Source organism: Rhinolophus hipposideros, assembly GCF_964194185.1.
Source record: "Rhinolophus hipposideros genome assembly, chromosome: 9".
Taxonomy (NCBI): domain Eukaryota; kingdom Metazoa; phylum Chordata; class Mammalia; order Chiroptera; family Rhinolophidae; genus Rhinolophus; species Rhinolophus hipposideros.
This window is the reverse complement of record NC_138055.1, coordinates 92,367,083-92,373,642: the sequence shown is the minus strand read 5'-3', so window position 1 is coordinate 92,373,642 and position 6,560 is coordinate 92,367,083. Positions and strand designations below refer to the sequence as shown.

General features: G+C 36.8%; 1 pseudogene across 1 annotated transcript; it reads left to right on the top strand.

Annotated features, from left to right (window-relative positions):
- The first annotated feature begins 4,647 nt into the window (after nucleotides 1-4,647).
- Nucleotides 4,648-5,288, top strand: LOC308502356 (SIN3-HDAC complex-associated factor-like; annotated as a pseudogene). Its single transcript has one exon. The product of its transcript is annotated as an SIN3-HDAC complex-associated factor-like (transcript).
- The last annotated feature ends 1,272 nt before the right edge of the window (nucleotides 5,289-6,560 follow it).

Sequence of the window (6,560 nt, the reverse complement as noted above, 5' to 3'; positions counted from 1 at the left end):
GAATACACATTCTTCTCAAGCACAAATGGAACATTTTCCAAGGTAGACCATATGTTAAGCCACAAAACAAGTCTTGATAAATTTAAAAAAATTGAAATTATACCAATTGTCTTCTCTGATCACAGTGCTATGAAATTAGAGATGAACTACAGGAAAATAACTGGAAGACACACCAATTCATGGAGGCTGAATAACATGTTACTAAATAATGAATGGGTCAAGCAGGAGATCAAGGAAAAAATCAAAAGATATCTCGAGACAAACGAAAATGAAAACACGATGACCCAAAATCTAAGGGATGCCGTGAAAGATGTCCTAAAAGGGAAATTCATAGCATTGCAGCCTACCTAAAGAAACAAGAAACATCACTAATCAACAGTTTATCTTCACACTTAAAGGATTTGAAAAAGAACAGCAAAATAAGCCCAAAGGGAGCACAAGGAAGGAGATAATATAGATCAGAGAAGAAATAAATGAAATAGAAACCAGAAAAACAATACAAAAGATCAATGAATCCAAGAGCTGGTTCTTGGAGAAGATAAACAAAATTGACAAACCTTTAGCTAGACTCATTATAAAAAAGAGAGAGAGGATCCAAATTAATAAAATCAGAAATGAAAGAGGAGAAGTGACAACAGACACTGCGGAAACACAAAAAAAATTTAAGAAATTACTATGAGCAAATATATGCCAACAAATTTGACAATCTGGAAGAAAAGGACAATTTTCTAGAGGCATGCAACCTTCAAGGCTAACTCAAGAAGAAACAGAAAACCTGAATAGACTGATTACGACCAGGGAAATTGAATCAGTAATCAACAATCTCCCAACAAACAAAAGCCCTGGACGAGATGGCTTTACAGCTGAATTTTACAAAACGTTCGAAAAAGAATTATCACCTATTCTCCTCAAGCTCTTCCAAAAAATCCAGAAGGAGGGAAGACTCCCAAACACTTTCTACGAAGCCACTATCACCCTGATCCAAAAATCAGACAAAGACATCACAAAAAAAAGAGAACTACAGGCCGATATCTCTAATGAACATAGATGCAAAAATCCTCAACAAAATATTAGCGAACAGAATTCAGCAATACATTAAAAAGATCATACACCATGATCAAGTGGGATCATCCCTGGTATGCAGGGGTGGTTCAACATCCACAAATCGATAAATGTAATACACCACATTAACAAAATGAAAAATAAAAATCATATCAATAGATGCAGAAAAAGCATTTGATAAAATCCATCAGCCATTTATGATAAAAACCCTTAAGAAAGTGGGAATAGAGGGATCATATCTCAATATAATAAAGGCCATATATGACAAACCGATAACTAACATCATACTCAATGGGGAAAAGCTAAAACCATTTCCCTTAAGATCAGGAACAAGGCAAGTTTGCTCACTATCTCCACTTCTATTCAACAACAGTGCTGGAAGTTCGAGCCACAGCAATCAGACAAGAAAAAGAAATAAAAGCCATCCAAATTGGTAAGGGGGAAGTAAAATTATCATTATATGCAGATGATATGATACTACATAGAGAGAATCCTAAAGACTCCTCCAAGAAACTATTAGAGCTGATAGATGAATTTAATAAGTATTAATAATTTAATAATAAGAATTTAATCAGAAATCAGTTGCATTTGTATATACCAATAATAAAACATCAGAAGGAGAAATTAAAAAACACAATCCCATTTACAATTGCTCCAAAGACTATAAAATAACTGGGAATAAATTTAACCAAAAAAGTAAAAGAGCTGTACTCAGAAAATTATGACACTGAAGAAAGAAATGAAAGAAGATATAAATAGATGGAAACACATATCATGTTCATGGATAGGAAGAATTAATATAGTTAAAATGTCCATACTGCCTAAGGCAATATACATATTCAATGCAATTCCTATCAAACTACCAACGACATTTTTCACAGAAATAGAACATATAATCCTAAAATTTATATGAGACCATAAAAGACCCCGGATAGCTTCAGCAATCTTGAGAAATAAGAACAAAGTGGGAGGTATAATGATACCTGACTTCAAATTATACTACAAGACTCCAGTAATCAAAACAGCATGGTACGAGCGTAAAAATAGACACATAGATCAATGGAACAGAATAGAGAGTCCAGAAATAAATCCATGCCTATATGCCAATCTAATCTACGACAATGGAAGCAAGAATGTACGATGGGGTAAAGACAGTCTGTTCAATAAATGGTGCTGGGAAACCTGGACAGACACATGCAAGAAAATGAAGCTGGACCACCTCCTTAAACCATATACAAAAATAAATTCAAAATGAATTAGAGACTTAAATGTAAGATCTGAAACTACAAAATACCTAGAAGAAAATAGAGGAAGAAACTTCACAGACATTACCCGGAGTAAGATTTTTACTGATGTATTCCCTCGGGTGAGGGAAGTAAGAGAAAAAATAAACACGTGGGATTACATCAAACTAAAAAGTTTTTTCACAGCAAAGGAAACCATCAATAAAACAAAAAGGGATCGTACTGAATGGGAAAAGATATTTGCCAATGATGTATCTGATAAGGGGTTAATATCACAAATCTATGAAAAAACTCACTCAACTCAACTCCAAAAAAACAAACAACCCAATTAAAAAATGGGCAGAGGACTTGAAGAGACATTTTTCTAAAAAGGACCTACAGATGTCAAACAGACATATGAAGAAATGCTCAACCTCACTAACCACCAGAGAAATGCAAATAAAAACCACAATGAGATACCACCTCACTCCAGTCAAAATGGTTATCATCAATATATCAACAAACAACAAGTACTGCCGCGGATATGGAGAAAAGGGAACCCTTGTGCACCGTTGGTGGGATTGCAGATTAGTGCAGCCACTATGGAAAACAGTATGGAGGTATCTCAAAAATCTGAAAATGGAACTACCTTATGATCCAGTAATTCCACTCCTAGGTATCTATCTGGAGAAACCCAAAACTCCAATTCAAAAATCTGTATGCACTCCTGTGTTTATTGCAGCTCTATACACAATAGCCAAGACATGGAAACAACCGAAATGCCCATCGGTAGATGACTGGATTAAGAAACAGTGGTACATTTATACAATGGAGTATTACGCAGCCATAAAGAAGAAAGAAATCTTACCATTTGCAACAACATGGATGGACCTAGAGAACATTATGTTAAGTGAAATAAGTCAGACAGAGAAAGACAATATGATCTCACTTATATGAGGAATCTAAAGAAGGGAATAAGTGAATGAACTAATCAGAAACAGTTTTGGAGACAAAGAGGAAAAACTGAGGGTTGTTAGATGGGCGGGGTTAGGGGATAAGGGGGAAGGTGAGGGGATTAGAAAGCACAGTTGGTAACCACAAGATGGCCATGGGGTTTTGAAAATTAATTTGGGGAACGTAATCAATAATGTTGTAAAGATTTTGTAGGGTATCCGATGGACACGTGTCCCATTTGGGAGACCACCTCAGGGAATATGTAGATGCCTGATCACTGCAATGTACACCTGAAGCTGAAAAATTATGAATGCCAACTATAATTTTATATATATATGTGTGTGTGTGTGTGTGTGTGTGTGTATGTATGTATATACAAGAGGCGGAGTACAGCATTGGGAGTGGAGACAGTGCAAATGTGATGGCTCTGTGCGATGTCAGAGGGATAGTGGATGGGGGGAGGGGGTCCACAGTGTGAGGGATATAAATGATAAACGTCTAAGTATAACTTTGTCTTGTGCACCTGAAACTAAAAAAAAACAAAACAGCAAGAATATGAGAAGGTAGTTTTATATGAAAAGGCTGAATATACCGAAGTAGTTTAAAATAAAATGGGATTAAATGAGATAATATACGCCAAGGATCTTTAACGATAAAGTGCTTTTGAAATATAAGGTATCACAATTATAAATGAAAGGGAGAAAGGCCTTGCATACATCTCTCATTTCTCTGGTCAATCATTTGGTGCTGTGTCATCCTGAAGATCATAATAATGTCACAGCATGGAGGACTTTTATCACAAAAAGCATCATATTAGTGTATCCTCCAAAGCTTTTCTAGCTGCTCTTGTAGGCAACGCTTTATCTCAATATTTTAGTATATGATGAGGGTTTCTTTCACTTGATATTTCAGAAGTTCATTATCTTCCAAAGTGATTTGCATTCCAAAGAACATGGACAATTCAGTAATGACAGCATTTTTTTTTCTGATCCTCCTCATTATTTTTTACAGCTGCCAAATATTACATCATGTAGATGTAAGACATTTACTCAACCAATTTCCTATGTATGGGCATTCAGGTGATTTCCAATATTTTTCCGTTATACGAGTAAACAATGCTGCAACAAATAACATGTGCATATTAATTTATACATATCAGTGGAATATACCTTCAGAATAAATTCTTTGAAGTTGAAAAAAAAAAGAATTGCAGAGAAGGAAAGCGGAATCTACACCTTCCCGGCAGCGGTAGCAACTGCAGAACTGCTGGAGACAATCTTTCTAGACAAGGCAGTTGAGGAGGAGGGAACGATTGGAGGGGAGGTTGGCCTGGTGTGCACTCTGCACTTCGGGAACGTTATTGTGCGTGGAACGGTTGCCTTTGGAAGAGTATTGCCCAGAAGAAAAGATGTTTGGTTTTCACAAGCCAAAGATGTACCGAAGTATAGAGGGCTGCTGTATTTGCAGAGCTAAGTCCTTCAGTTCTCGATTCACTGACAGTAAACGTTATGAAAAGGACTTCCAGAGCTGTTTTGGGTTGCATGAAACTCGTTCTGGAGACATCTGTAATGCCTGTGTCCTGCCTATGAAAACATGGAAGAAATTGCCAGCAGGATGAAAAAACACTGGAATCATGTGGTCCATGCTAGGGCAGGACCCAGTCTAAAGACTACACTGAAACCAAAGAAAGTGAAAACTGTCTGGAAGCAGGAGAAAAAGTAACCAGATCAGCAAACTGCAGAGAGAATTGAAATGTCACAATTCTGATGCCCACAGTACCACCTCAAGTGCCTCCCCAGCTCAATCTCCTTGTTATAGTAAGCAGTCACATGATGGCTCAGACACAGAACGCCAGTTTTTTTCTTTTTAGATCTTACATATTGGAAAAGACAGAAAATATGTTGTGGAATTATCTGTAAAGGTCGTTTTGGGGAAGTCCTCATTGACACACATCTATTCAAGCCTTGCTGCAGCAATAAGAAAGCCGCTGCTGAGAAGCCGGAGGAGCAGGGGCCAGCGCCTCTGCCCATGTCCACTCAGGAGTGGTGACTGAGGTTTGTGGAGAAGGGGAACAAAAAGTGATTTAAATCTTAGGGGGGGAAAAAAGCCAACAAAATGACCCTCCTCTTGTTAACGTGGATCCTTGCTATTCTGCCAAAAGACAATTTCTAGAATAGTTTTGAATGGGTTGTTTTCCTCACGTTCCACAAACTCTGAAGCCAGTATCTGGCATACTACAAGAAAAAAAGACGTGTACATAATATTTAAGATGCTGAGTATTTCATAGGAAAGCTGAATGCTGCTGTAAAGTGCTCTTTAAGTCTTTTCTTTTTAATCCCCTTCTAATGAATGAAACTAGGGGAATTTCAGGGGACAGGGATGGGATTTGTTGTATGATAAACAAACGTATGTAGTTTTAGTTTTTCTATATTGAGAAGCAGTGGTTGGGGCATTTTTAAAGATGGCTGGCTACACTTGTTTTCTTTCATGATAATAAATTTGTCATAACTCAGTAACATGGACTTGCCCCTAGAGGTAGTTGTTAATACTTTTGAAATATTAAGGTCTTGCCAAGGTTCTGATGATTAGAAACCTGTACTACTGAATATTAAGCAGGACAGACTAAGCTCTCTGGTGCAAATACCTTGAAGGAGTAATTTCTGAATATATACAAAGAGGTAACTGGACTGTATATGTTGTATCCTGTGTCACCTCCCTCATAATGATATTTGATATTTTAATTTATATGAAACTTCTAAAGCAGAATCAAAGCTCCTCTTGGGTGGAAATATCAAGTCTTTAGGATAGGCAATCTTATATGAATAGTACCAAAGCATTACCACATTGTAGAGAACACACTCTATTAAAAATATTAAATTATCTGAAAAATAAAATGTGTGCAAGCCTTCAGGATGGCACACACACACACAAAACAAAGGTTAATGCTTCTTGGGGCACATTTCTTAGAGGCCTTGCTGAGTGTGTAAATAATTGACTTTTGTTTGTATTACATGACTGGTGACTTCATTGAAAATCTGCACAATTCAGTTTTAGCTCTGGATTACTTCAGTTGACCTTTGTGAAGGTTTTATCTGTGTAGAGTGGTTGTTTGACTTGTTTTAACCTATTAGGATTTGGGGTTTTTTTTCACTCTTGGTAAAAAAAGAGGTGTGTGTGAATGCTCAGTGGGATGGTTTTGGTTTGGCTTCTTTCAGTCAGGCTTTCTAAACATTGAGATGTTAGATGTTAAGGCCTGAACGCAGAGCCCTTCAATTCTAAAATCTATTAAAAGCCTCTTACTTGAATCCAAACCAAAGTATT